Consider the following 13,394-nt stretch of genomic DNA (forward strand, 5'->3'; position numbering starts at 1 on the left):
AATTGAATGTCCTTTACCATAGATTCTTTACTTTCCATAAGCTTTGCTGTTAAAACTGCGAGATAGTGTGATGGATTTGATCTCCTGATCCTGTTTTCCTGATGCGGGGTGTGTGTGTGTGTGCGTGTGTATATATATATATATATATATGCTGTGCTCAGGGTATCGGATAATACCAATAATTGTCCTGGACAATATCTCATCTCTAAATGTTAGTGCTATAGGTGCATCAACAGAGAATCCTAGAAATATAGGGCTGGAAGGGACCTCAAGAAGTAATAGAGTCTGGCCCCCTGCACTGAGGCAGGACCAAGTATTCCTAAACCATCCCTGACAGGTGTTTGTCCAACCTGTTCTTAAAAACCTCCAATGATGGGGTTTACATAACTTCTCCTGGAAGCTGTCATAAATATAAAGGGAAGGGTAAACACCTTTAAAGTCTCACCTGGCCAGAGGAAAAACCGTTTTACCTGTAAAGGGTTAAGAAGCTAGGATAACCTCGCTGGCACCTGACCAAAATGACCAATGAGGAGGCAAGATATTTTCAAAGCTGGGAGAGGAGGGGAGAAACAAAGGCTCTGTCTGTCTGTGTGATGCTTTTTCCAGGAACAGAAAAGTCTTAGAACTTAGTAAGTAATCTAGCTAGATATGTGTTAGATTCTGTTTTGTTTAAATGGCTGATAAAATAGTTGTGCTGAATGGAATGAATATTCCTGTTTTTGTGTCTTTTTGTAACTTAAGATTTTGCCTAGAGGGATTCTGTTTTGAATCTGATTACCCTGTAAGGTATTTACCATCCTGATTTTACAGAGGTGATTCTTTTATTTTTTTCTTCAATTAAAATTCCCCTTTTAAGAACCTGATTGCTTTTTCCTTGTTCTTAAGATCCAAGGGTTTGGGTCTGTGTTCACCTATGCAAATTGGTGAGGATTTTTATCAAGCCTTCCCCAGGAAAGGGGGTGTAGGGTTTGGGGAGGATTTTGGAGGGGGGGGAGAGAAGATGTTTCCAAGCGGACTCTTTCCTGGTTATATATCTGTTAGATGCTTGGTGGTGGCAGCAATAAAGTCCAAGGGCAAAAGGTAAAGTAGTTTGTATCTTGGGGAAGTTTTAACCTAAGCTGGTAAAAATAAGCTTAGGGGGTTTTCATGCAGGTCCCCACAGCTGTACCCTAGAGTTCAGAGTGGGGAAGGAACCTTGACATGGTGGCAGAGCGGTGAGATTAACTTGAAATCATTTTGAGATCAATTTGAGATTTTTTTGAACAAGAAGCACAGATTTTAAAAAGGGATTTTTTTTTCTTTTGGGCTGCTGGAAAGCAGGTTTTCGGCTGAAAGCAGTTAGTTGTTGGGGGTTTTTTTGTCTCTGCTTGGGGGCCAGAGCAGAGACAAAAGGGAATTGTCTTTTGTGAACTGGAGTTTTCTCTACCTAAGTTAACCTCCTGCAAGGAAATTCACAAGTCTTCACAGACCTGACTTTTTTTTTTTTTTATCAAAGAGCAAGTAGAGGGGTTTTCTGCCTATTTGCCTGGGGACAAAGATGTTAGGGTTTTTTTTTTTTTTAAGGATTTTTCTGTAGGCTGACAATCACTATCAGAGGACATAGGTATCCAGCCAGCACAGCAAAATTTTACAAGCCAAGTTTTTTTGTTGGTTTTTATTTCTAACTCTCAGGGGTAAAGTTAGTTAAAAACAGAGGGGCAAACATGACAGATCCCAAAACAGAAACAGCTCTCCTGTGGGCAGCCTCTTTGGCTATGGAGGCAAAGGAAAAAGAAATGGAGGAACAGGAAAAAGCTGAAGAGGCTGCCCACAGGAGAGCTATAGAGACAAAGAAAAAATAATGGAAGCATGCTAGGGAGGCTGCCTACAGGAGACCTATGGAGGCAAGGGACAAAGAACTGGAGGAGAAGGAAAGAGGAAGCATGCATTGGAGATGGAGAAGGCAAAGGCTCAGCAGAATATACCAATAAACCCTAGAAATCCTTCTCCAGGTATCACTTCCCATCCCAGAAAGTTCCCCGCCTACAAGGCAAGCGATGATGCTGAGGCCTTCTTAGAAAACTTTGAAAGGGCCTGCCTTGAGTACAGCATGTCTACAGACCAATACATGGTAGAGCTGAGGCCACAGCTCAGTGGACCCTTAGCTGAGGTGGCAGCTGAAATGCCTAAGGAACACATGAACCAGTATGAACTGTTTAAAACCAAGACAAGAGTCAGAATGGGGATAACACCCAAGCATTACCGTTGGCGGGTCAGAGCCCTAAGGTGGAAACCAGACATGTCATTTACCCAACATGCCTACCACATTGTGAAATATTGGGATGCCTGGATATCAGGAGCAAGTGTTAAATCTACAGAAGATTTGCCCTTCCTACTGCAAATGGAGCGATTCTTAGAGTGTGTTCCTGATGAAATAGAAAGATACATCCTAGATGGGAAGCCCAAAACTGTAATCGAGGCAGGGGAGATTGGAGCCAAATGGGTGGAGGTGGCAGGAAAGAAAAAAACTGGTTGCAGTTGGAGCAGATATCAGAAGGGACAACCTCAGACCACCCCCTACTACTGGGGGCAGCTTAGGGCGCCAACTACCCCCAAGGAACCCTCCAGACACCTTATCGTCCTGCCACACTGTTCTCCAGCAACCCACATCACCCTAGTGACCCATCAGCTGGACGATGTTTTAAATGTAATGAGCCAGGGCATGTAAAGGCCAACTGCCCCAAGAACCCCAACAGATTACAGATGATTGCACCGGAATCACCCCAGAGGTCCTCAGGCCCAGATAACTCCCAGATACCCTCAGAGCAGAGGGAAACTATGAGTGTGGGCAGGAAGAAGGTCACCGCATGGAGGGACACCGGAGCACAAGTGTCGGCTGTCCTTGCTTCCTTAGTGGACCCCAATTTAATCAACCCAGAGATCCAAGTGACGATTCAACCCTTCAAGTCCAACTCTTTCAATTTGCCTACAGCCATATTGCCTGTCCAGTACAAGGGCTGGTCAGGAACGCGGACTTCTGCCGTCTATGATGATTATCCTATCCCCATGCTGTTGGGGGAAGACTTGGCCAATCATGTGAAGCTAGCCAAGAGGATGGGAATGGTCACCCACAGCCAGGCTAAAAAAGCCATCACGCCTAGCTCTGTTCTGGAAACTTCTACCAGGACCCAGTCAGAGGTGATGGACCTGGACCCCAGGCCAATGTCTGCAACAGCAGTAGTGGATCCAGTCCCAGAGACCCAAACACAGCCAGTCACAGAACCAGAACCAGAGGAACAACCAGCACCAGACCCATTGCCAACACTGAATCCAGTACTTGCAACCCCAACACCAGAGGGCCCCACCAAACCTGAACCAGCAGCAGCCGATAACCCTACAGGAGAGGCTCAGCTGGAGCCTGAACCCCAACATAGTGCACCAGCGGAGAGCAGTTCACAGTCAATGGAAACAGCCCCATCCCCTACATCGCTTCCAGAGGGACCAAGCCTAGGTCCACAATCCAATGAGGAACTGATGTCTCCAGCATCAAGGGAACAGTTCTAGACTTAGCAGGAAGCAGATGAAAGCCTCCAGAGAGCTTGGACAGCAGCACGGAGCAACCCACTGCCTCTCAGCTCTTCTAATTGATCCAGGTTTGTTGCAGAAAGAGGACTCTTATACAAGGAAACTCTTTCTAGTGGACACCAGGAAGACTGGCATCCTCAGAGACAGTTGGTAGTTCCAACTAAGTACCGGTCAAGCTCTTGAGCCTAGCTCACAATGGCTAGTGGCCATGCTGGGGTGAACAGGACCAAAGACCAGTTGGGGACATCATTCCACTGGGAAGGAATGGGCAAGGATGTTTCTACCTATGTCTGGTCTTGTGAGGTATGCCAAAAAGTGGGAAAACCCCAAGACCAGGTCAAAGGCCCTCTCCAGCCACTCCCCATCATTGAAGTTCCATTTCAGCGAGTAGCTGTGCATATTCTGGGTCCTTTTTTGAAAAAGACACCTAGAGGAAAGTAGTACATACTGACTTTCATGGATTTTGCCACCCAATGGCTGGAAGCAGTAGCTCTAAGCAACACCAGGGCTAAAAGTGTGTGCCAGGCACTAGCAGACATTTTTGCCAGGGTAGGTTGGCCCTCCGACATCCTCATACATGCAGGAACTAATTTCCTGGCAGGAACTATGGAAAGCCGTTGGGGCACTCATGGGGTAAATCACTTGTTTGCCACTCCTTACCACCATCAAACAAATGGCATGGTGGAGAAGTTTAATGGAACTTTGGGGGCCATGATACGTAAATTCGTAAATACGCACTCCAATGATTGTTGCAGCAGTTGCTCTTTGCCTACAGAGTGGTACCACATCCCAGTTTAGGGTTTTCACCATTTGAACTTGTATATGGCCACGAGATTAAGGGGCCATTACAGTTGGTAAAGCAGCAATGGGAGGGGTTTACACCTTCTCCAGGAACTAACATTCTGGACTTTGTAACTAACCTACAAAACAACCTCCAAACCTCTTTAGCCCTCGCTAAAGAAAACCTACAGGATGCTCAAAAAGAGCAAAAAACCTGGTATGAGAAACATGCCAGAGAGCATTCCTTCAAAGTAGGGGATCAGGTCATGGTCTTAAAGGCGCTCCAGGCCCATAAAATGGAAGCATCATGGGAAGGGCCATTCGTGGTCCAGGAGCACCTGGGAGCTGTTAATTATCTCATAGCATTCCCTACCTCCAACCGAAAGCCTAAGGTGTACCATATGAATTCTCTAAAGCCCTTTTATTCCAGAGAATTAAAGGTTTGTCAGTTTACAGCCTACGGAAGAGATGATGCTGAGTGGCCTGAAGGTGTCTACTACAAAGGGAAAAGTGCTGGTGGCATGGAAGAGGTGACCCTCTCCATGACCCTTGGGCATATGCAGCGACAACAGATCAAGGAGCTGTGCATTAGCTATGCGCCGATGTTCTCAGCCACCCCAGGACTGACTGAACGGGCATACCACTCCATTGACACAGATAATGCTCACCCAATTAAAGTCCAACTTTACCAGGTGTCTCCTCAAGCTAAAACTGCTATAGAACGGGAGATCCAGGATATGTTACAGATGGGTGTAATCCGCCCCTCTGGCAGTGCATGGGCATCTCCAGTGGTTCTAGTTCCCAAACCAGATGGGGAGATACATTTCTGTGTGGACTACCGTAAGCCAAATGCTGTAACTCGCCCAGACAACTATCCAATGCCACGCACAGATGAACTATTAGAGAAACTGGGACTGGCCCAATTCATCTATACCTTGGACTTAACCAAGGGGTACTGGCAGGTATCGTTAGATGAATCCGCCAAGGAAAGGTCAGCCTTCACCACACATGTCGGGCTGTATGAATTTAATGTACTCCCTTTCGGGCTGCAGAATGCACCCGCCATCTTCCAAAGACTTGTAGATGGTCTCCTAGCGGGATTGGGAGAATATGCAGTTTCACTCTCCCGTGAAAGTTTCCCAGAATCAACTGGTTAAAATCATCTTTGAGATGTGGAAAATATTGTTAGTCTTTATATACTTGGTAGTATAGTTAGAGGTACATGTGTCTTATTAACTCTGTTTTCTCCTAGAAATCCAGGAAGAGATCCCAGCCAGCATTCCACCCTATCTGTGATTTGGGGTGTGTGTCATAAATATAAAAGGAAGGGAAAACACCTTTAAATAACCCCTGACCAGAGGAAAAACCCTTTCACCTGTAAAGGGTTAAGAAGCTAGGATAACCTCGCAGGCACCTGACCAAAATGACCCATGAGGAGGCAAGATATTTTCAAAGCTGGAGGGGGGAAGAAACAAAGGCTCTCTCTTCTGTGTGATGCTTTTGCCAGGAACAGAAAAGGAATGGAGTCTTAGAACTTAGTAAGTAATCTAGCTAGATATGCATTAGATTCTGTTTTGTTTAAATGGCTGATAAAATAGCTGTGCTGAATGGAATGTATATTGCTGTTTTTGTCTTTTTGTAACTTAAGGTTTTGCCTAGAGGGATTCTCTGTTTTGAATCTGATTACCTTGTAAGGTATTTACCATCCTGATTTTACAGAGGTGATTCTTTTATTTTTTTCTTCAATTAAAATTCCCCTTTTAAGAACCTGATTGCTTTTTCCTTGTTCTTAAGATCCAAGGGTTTGGGTCTGTGTTCACCTATGCAAATTGGTGAGGATTTTTATCAAGCCTTCCCCAGGAAAGGGGGTGTAGGGTTTGGGGAGGATTTTGGGGGGGAAAGACGTTTCCAAGCAGGCTCTTTCCCGGTTACATATCCGTTAGATGCTTGGTGGTGGCAGCAATAAAGTCCAAGGGCAAAAGATAAAGTAAAGTAGTTTGTATCTTGGGGAAGTTTTAACCTAAGCTGGTAAAAATAAGCTTAGGGAGTTTTCATGCAGGTCCCCACAGAGTTCAGAGTACCCTAGAGTTCAGAGTGGGGAAGGAACCTTGACAGAAGCCTATTCCAAAATTTAACTATCCTGATAAGTTGCAATCTCATGGGAGTACCCAGACGGGGCTTTGCCATGACTGTCTCTAGGGGGTTATGATCTGTGTGCACTATTGCTGGGTGACCCTATGTGCACTGATGGAATCTCACTCCACTCCAAAAAACAGCCAGAAGCTTTTTTTTTCCTCTCTCTCCTATTTGGGCATACCCAGTTCAGTCTGAGAGGGCAATATGGGCATAAGTAACCTGCTGCTGCTGCTGCAAAACAGCTATACCCATTCATTTTTCCAGTGCATCACTGTGGAGCATCAGTAGTTCTCCTGGCTGGTAGTGCTTCAGGACAGGGCATCCATTATCATTTGTTTCAGTGTGTCAAATGCTTGCTGTTGAGAATCTGCCCAGTCCTACACAACACACTGCCTTATGAGCTGACATGTGGGTTCTGTTACTGCGGCCAGGTGTGGATCAAACTTGGACAGAAAACTTATCAGTCCTCTGTACCCCTTGTTTCTGACTGCCTTGATCTTGTTAGGATCTCCTTTCAGTTCTACTGCTGTGAGGAGATTTCCAGTGTTTGTCACCTTATTCTGTCTGAGTAGCATATTTTCTGGATTGACGTTTTATGTTGTCCCTGCATAACTGTAAAAAAAGTTTGTACTTTTCAGTATTGGTTTTCTTCAGCTTCTTTATCATTGCTCCTTTCACCTACAATGAAGATATCGTCTGCAATTATTTTCACCCCAGGCAGTCTTTCCAGCACTCGGATGAGTCTTTTCTGGTACACCTGTGGTGCTGGGCTTATGACCATTGGCATGCACAGCAATCTGTGGTGACCAAATGTTGTTCCAAAGGTTGTCAGCATTCTGGACCCTTTATTGAAGCTTAAGTACCAAAATGCATTCCTCACATCAACTATAAAGATTCTGGCTTTGGAAAGTCCTGGCAAGATGTCATCCATTGTGGACAGCAGATTATACCAACTTTTCAATGCCTGATTCAGTGACTTTGGGTCTATACAGGTGTGTAATTTGCCTGATAACTTCTTTACCACCACCATGCTGCTTATGCAATCTATACTGGCCTCTACAAGTTTTTGGTACCACTGCTCTGCAGAGCTTTGAGTTTTCCATAATGGATTACATACCACCAAAGGAGTTTTCCTTCATAGTAAGCACACAAGTTCCACTGTGGAGTCTACTTCCATTTGTAATTTTCCTTTGCGGTACCTATCACCTTTGAAAATACCCCCATATGCTTTTAAAATTGTCTCCATTGACTTCTTTTTGCACTGCAGTTATAAAATTCTGACACTGCACCCTGATCAGATGCAGGGCTTTTATGGCTGTATCACCAAAGAAAGGTTTGGTGCTTACCATCCACCACCCAAATTTCATTTAGTGTGGTCTGTTTTTTAAGGTTAGTCACCCTTTACTATCAACTGCATTATGCTCTCATTGCTCATTATTAGATTGTGCCTGCTCTTCATAATGAGTATGTTTGAGTCCAATTCACCATGAATACCCAGGAATCCCCACTAGCCAGCTGAAAATCACACAGGGCATTTCACCTAGTAACCCTCTCTTGTGTGCATGGAGGTTGGTATTGTCCCATGTTGCTTTCCTGTCCTGACAGCCTGAACCTGACATGCTCTTAGACTCAGTCATAATTTCACCATTGTCTGATGTGCTCTCTACTTCCTGTACTAGTCTGACTGAGTCTAAGACCTTCCTCTGCTCTTACACACACTGCTAAAATGGTTCAACTTGCCACATTCCTGGCAATGCTGTCCTAGTACAGGCAGAATGAGAGGCTAGCAAGGTGGGGGGTGGTGGTGGAAAGCTACCTTTATCTCCCCTTCCCAAACCTGGTTTTGCTGAGTGTTGCCCTGGCACTGCTGAGAATCTGACATCATAGGGAATAACTTTCTTCACGGTTCTGTGCCTGTTCTGCTTTTAGTGACCACAATTGTCTCAGCGAGCATAGAGAATCACAATTAGACAGTGTTCTAAATTACACTATTTAATTAGTTGCTGTCGCTGGAACATCATCTGATAGTTAGTTTTCTATTCTTAAATGATACTTAACCAACCTTTATTTGCAGACATCATTCAGACACGCTGATGCAGTTTCCAGATCCTCCTTTTGTCTGTTGTAGTTCTTCCTTATTGCTAGTTATACTTTGAGATTTTTAGAGATGTATATCAGATAAGGGTCTTGTTCCAAAGAGTCCATCCAAACTGTGCACAAGATTGTTGCATCTCAACACAGCTGTAAATGGAGGCTACATGCAGCAAAAGTATAAGCATCAACCTTGTCTTCCTTTAACCTCCAGTGGATAGTGTTAAAAGGGGCAGGGTATAGGCAGGGAATAAACGTGTTTGGGGAGACAAAAATTTAAAGGCATTACTCATCATGCTAATTAGGCACCCAGCAAGACCTTCCTCTGTTAGGCTTTGCTCTTGTTTTTAAGGAGGAGCAACTTGTCCCTCATCCATTTTGACTTATACAGGCTTGGGTACACCTCTAGTTCCTGATTTCACTTTTTCACCTGGCAGTTACATAACATTGCACTACCCTATGCAGTGTCAAACCCAAGGACAATACATTATTTTCAAAGCTATGTTTTGTTTTACTATATATGAGCTAAGCAAGGGCAAACTGGTACAGATCAAATAAGCACTAACGTAAACCTTTGCCCATAACTCAAACCTCATGAGCTTTACCACAGGTTCAGAAAATACTTGGCTATCTTCTATTTTTAATTTCCACAACCTATGTACTTTCTTGTATTGGCCAACACTATTAAAATTCTGCCGTTCATAGTATGTTTGACTTGGCTGGATCCAGGGAGCAACAGAAGCCTTGTGTTTTGGGATATTATCATAAGATTTTTCTAAACCAAAGTTTTAGATAAGCATCTGATATTTTGGAATTTTAGCCAAACTGTTTCTTAGCCTTTTGAAGATTGTGCCCATTGCTTGTATATGCTAAATTAATAGACTGTGGCTATTCAGACTGATCATCAAAAAATATCAGTGTAATTCCTGAATCAGTGATTCTTATTAGATTTAACTAAAACATGCAATATATTTCAAAGGCTCTATTCTTCTCAAATGCCCCTTACTAGTGTAAGGAACCATTGTTCACACCTGTTTAATTTATCCCTGATAAATTTAGACAACAGACTGAAAGGCCATCAGAACTCTAAGAAAATAGGTACATCAAATGACTATTCCGGACCCATGTAACATTCTAATTCCACAGGACCAATTAACAGCCACAGAAACATTTCTTGTCTTTGAGTTAATTCCTCACCAAAGACCTAGAGTAGCCATTACACGTCAAGATATATAACTTCATCCATTTTAGGCTTTTATGAACTTGTGTTTGACCCTGCACAGAGCTAATTTCTGTTTCAGGGTACAAGCACACAGCTGTCACTGAAGACCATGGGGATTGTGCACATGTACCTGCCAGAGAATCTGGCCCAGTTCTTTCAGATGGGAGGTTTGAAGTGTGTGTGTATGTACTCGTGTATGTACATGAGTACACACACAAGCTGGAATGCATGTTATATAACTCCGCTCACATTCCTTCTACTCTCTCTTGCATGCATGTGCACACTTTCTGTCATGCCATCAAATACATGCACGTGACCCTCAGTGTTATGAGGCAATTAAATAGAGGTGGGTGTCATAGCCCAACCTCTGTGGTCTTAAGGTAGAACTACTTCTTAGGCACTATCTGGTGAATAGATGCTCTTAAACTAATGAATGCTCAGTCCCCCAAAATGTTCCCCAGAGGAATTCATGCCCAGAGTTCCTACTTGACATCCATATATTTACATACTACCCTGGCGCTGGCAGACTTAGTTTCTACTCTACAGGAGATAGTTTCCTACAATGTTCAAGCAGATACTGGGGCAGGTTACATCCACAATCAACTATCTTTAAATGGGGATTGCAATATTGATTTTAAAGTTTTTCTTCAAACAATTGGAAAAGTCCAAATCTCTTCCAACTATTCTGGAAATGAGTACCTCATAGCTTTAGTGTCAGAATAGTATGAATCATGGTATAAGTAATCATGCAATTCCCATAAGTTTCCAGAATTCCTGTAAATATAAACACATAGTACCGTGTTCAGAAATTCAGTTAGTTGTCAACTTGGGTCACTCAATTTAGGTTCACTTGATTTGGATCCAATCCCAATCCGACTGACATCTGAGTCCATAGAAAAATTCCATTGAATCATAAAAGCTGTTTGACTCATTCTTTGTACAACATGCTGTATATGTAACCTACAAAGGCGTCAATATTTCAAGTGTTCCAGGAGAGTATGTGGGGTTGACAATTGGGCTACGCATGAAGCATAGCTATCCAGATCTTAAAAGACCAGAAAATCTTAGAACTCTGGGTGTTCCATGCTGTCTCATGCTGCAAACACACAACCAACAAATGGGAGAGTCAGTCACATTTTTTTTGAGAGAGAGAATAGAAACTAATCTTTTGGATGAAGTAAGGGACAGCCAATGTTTGGCAGAATATTACTGGAGCTGGCAATTGCTAATGCCAGAAGTTTGAGCAACTCGGTTAATTCCAGTTTGGGGTAATTCAGAGCTTTCTAGTATATTGTTAGGATTATCTGATGTCAGAATTTAATTAGATAACTACCTATCCAAGAGATACCTCACTCTGGGGTATTTAATACACATTATGTAATTGTATGTAACCAGCAAAGAGCAATTACTGTTTTATAGGAAAACAGGTATTAAACACTCTCTTAAGAGATTATGAATGTGGGGAGTTCTGCACTTCTAATCTGAATAACAATGAATGCCAATGTACCCCAGATTACTGATGCAATACTGCAGTAAAGTAGTAATTCTACCCCCCATCTTAATGTAGAGTTACATCAATAAAGTTTATAGTTAACATATTATCTTTGTTATATTTCTATTATTAGATTTGATATACCATTATTGTAGGTATCTTGTAAACCCATAAACCTGGCAAACAGCCACAAAGCCAACTGCACAGAGTCAGAGACCAAACATCTAATAAGCTTTCAGAAATAAAACTATATACAAGACCCAAAACCTTTGTGCTGCCTCCTCCCCCCCTTATTTTCCACCCGAAATGCTTATCAGCATTATGAATATTATGATGAAAACAAAACCAAGTACAAGAGCAGAGGGACATCTAGCACCTGCAAATGTTTAGTTAGGCTTTAATCTTGCCGGAATCTAGGCTACCAGGACAAAAATTCTGTCCTATTTAGTGATGCAGTTTCTCAATTGTCTATGTTTGCAATAGTCTCCATAGTCTCTCCACAGTTCAAAGGTATGTCAAGGAATATTCAATGTGAAAAACATCCATCTGGACTTGCTCTCATCTTTTGGTCCTAATGGAAGCTTGTAGTCAAAGGCTGGTAGATCCAACAGAGGAACCCCACTGAGGGCACAGTCGACATGGTTTGCTTAAAATGAGGGACAGTCTGTGTAAGTCTATGCTGTCTGATATTCACTCTCCTTTCCCCAATACTTAATGTTAAAATAGTCAGAAAATGCATTTATTATATTTTGATTAGCTTCATGTCTTGTGGTTCTGGCAGACTCATAGTGAATCTAGAATTTGGGGGAAAAATCATAGAATTATAGAAATGTTGAGCTGGAGGGAATCTCAAAGTCATTAAGTGTAGTACCCTACTCTCAGCCAGAACCAAGTAAACCTACACCATTCCTGACAAGTGTTTGTCCAAACTGTTTTTAAAAACCTCCAGTGATGGAGATTCCACAGTCTCCCTTGGAAGTCTATTCCAGAATTTAACTCACCGTAGTTAGAGAATTTTTCCTACTATCTAACCTAAGTCTCACTTGTTGCGGATTAAGCCAATTACTTCTTGTTCTACCTTTAGTGGACATGGAAAACAATTGATCACAGTCCTCTTTATAACAGCCAATGACATATTTGAAGACTACTATCAGTCCCCACCTCAGTCATCTTCTCTCAAAACTAAACATGCTCAGTGTTTTTTACTCTTTCCTTTTGGTTTTCTAAACCTTTTATCATTTTTGTTGCTGTCCTCTGGACTTTCCAATTTATCCACATCTTCCCTAAAGTATGGCACCCAGCATTGGACACAGTACTCTAGCTGAGGCCTCACCAGTGCTGAGGAAAATGGGACCATAACCTTCCATGTCTTACTTACAACACTCCTGTTTATACACTCCAGAATGTTAGCCTTTTTTTTTTTTGCAACTGCTTCATATTCAATTTGATCCACTATAACCCTTAAAACTTTTTCAGCAGTACTACCACCTAGCAAATGATCCCACATTTTACAGTCATGCATTTAATTTTTCCTTCATAAAAGAAGTACATTGCACTTGTCTTTATTGATTTCATCTTGTTGATTTCAGACCATTTCTCCAATTTGCTAAGGTCATTTTGAATTCTAATCCTGTCCTCCAAAGTGCTTGTAACCTCTCCCAGAGTGATGTCATCTGCAAATTTTATAAGCATACTCTCCATTTCGGTATTCAAGTAATTAATGAAGAAATACTCAACTAGACTCTTTATCTCTTTCACATTCAAATGTTTATGACATTTGCCAAAGGCTTGGCCCATATATGATTAAATCTATCTTTAATATCCCTGGGTTATTCCAGTCATGATAGTGACTTACCCAAATCTCATTCTAGGACTCCAGCTACAAAAGGTGATAAGACCCTCTGAGCTGCAGCTGTCTTGGAGGATAGTTTGGGGAGTATAGCTGAATGGCATTCTGAATTCCCTTTCCAAAATCCCTATGCTGTATGCGCACTATAAATCTGAGCACATCCAGAAAATGGACTCAATCAATAAGTGCAGAGGTGCAACCATGAATTGAAAATTTTCAGAGGTGGGAAAGACAGCAAAGAAGCCACCAGTTTTCCAGAT

Source organism: Dermochelys coriacea, chromosome 3 (genome assembly GCF_009764565.3).
Source record: "Dermochelys coriacea isolate rDerCor1 chromosome 3, rDerCor1.pri.v4, whole genome shotgun sequence".
In the NCBI taxonomy this organism is placed as follows: Eukaryota; Metazoa; Chordata; order Testudines; family Dermochelyidae; genus Dermochelys; species Dermochelys coriacea.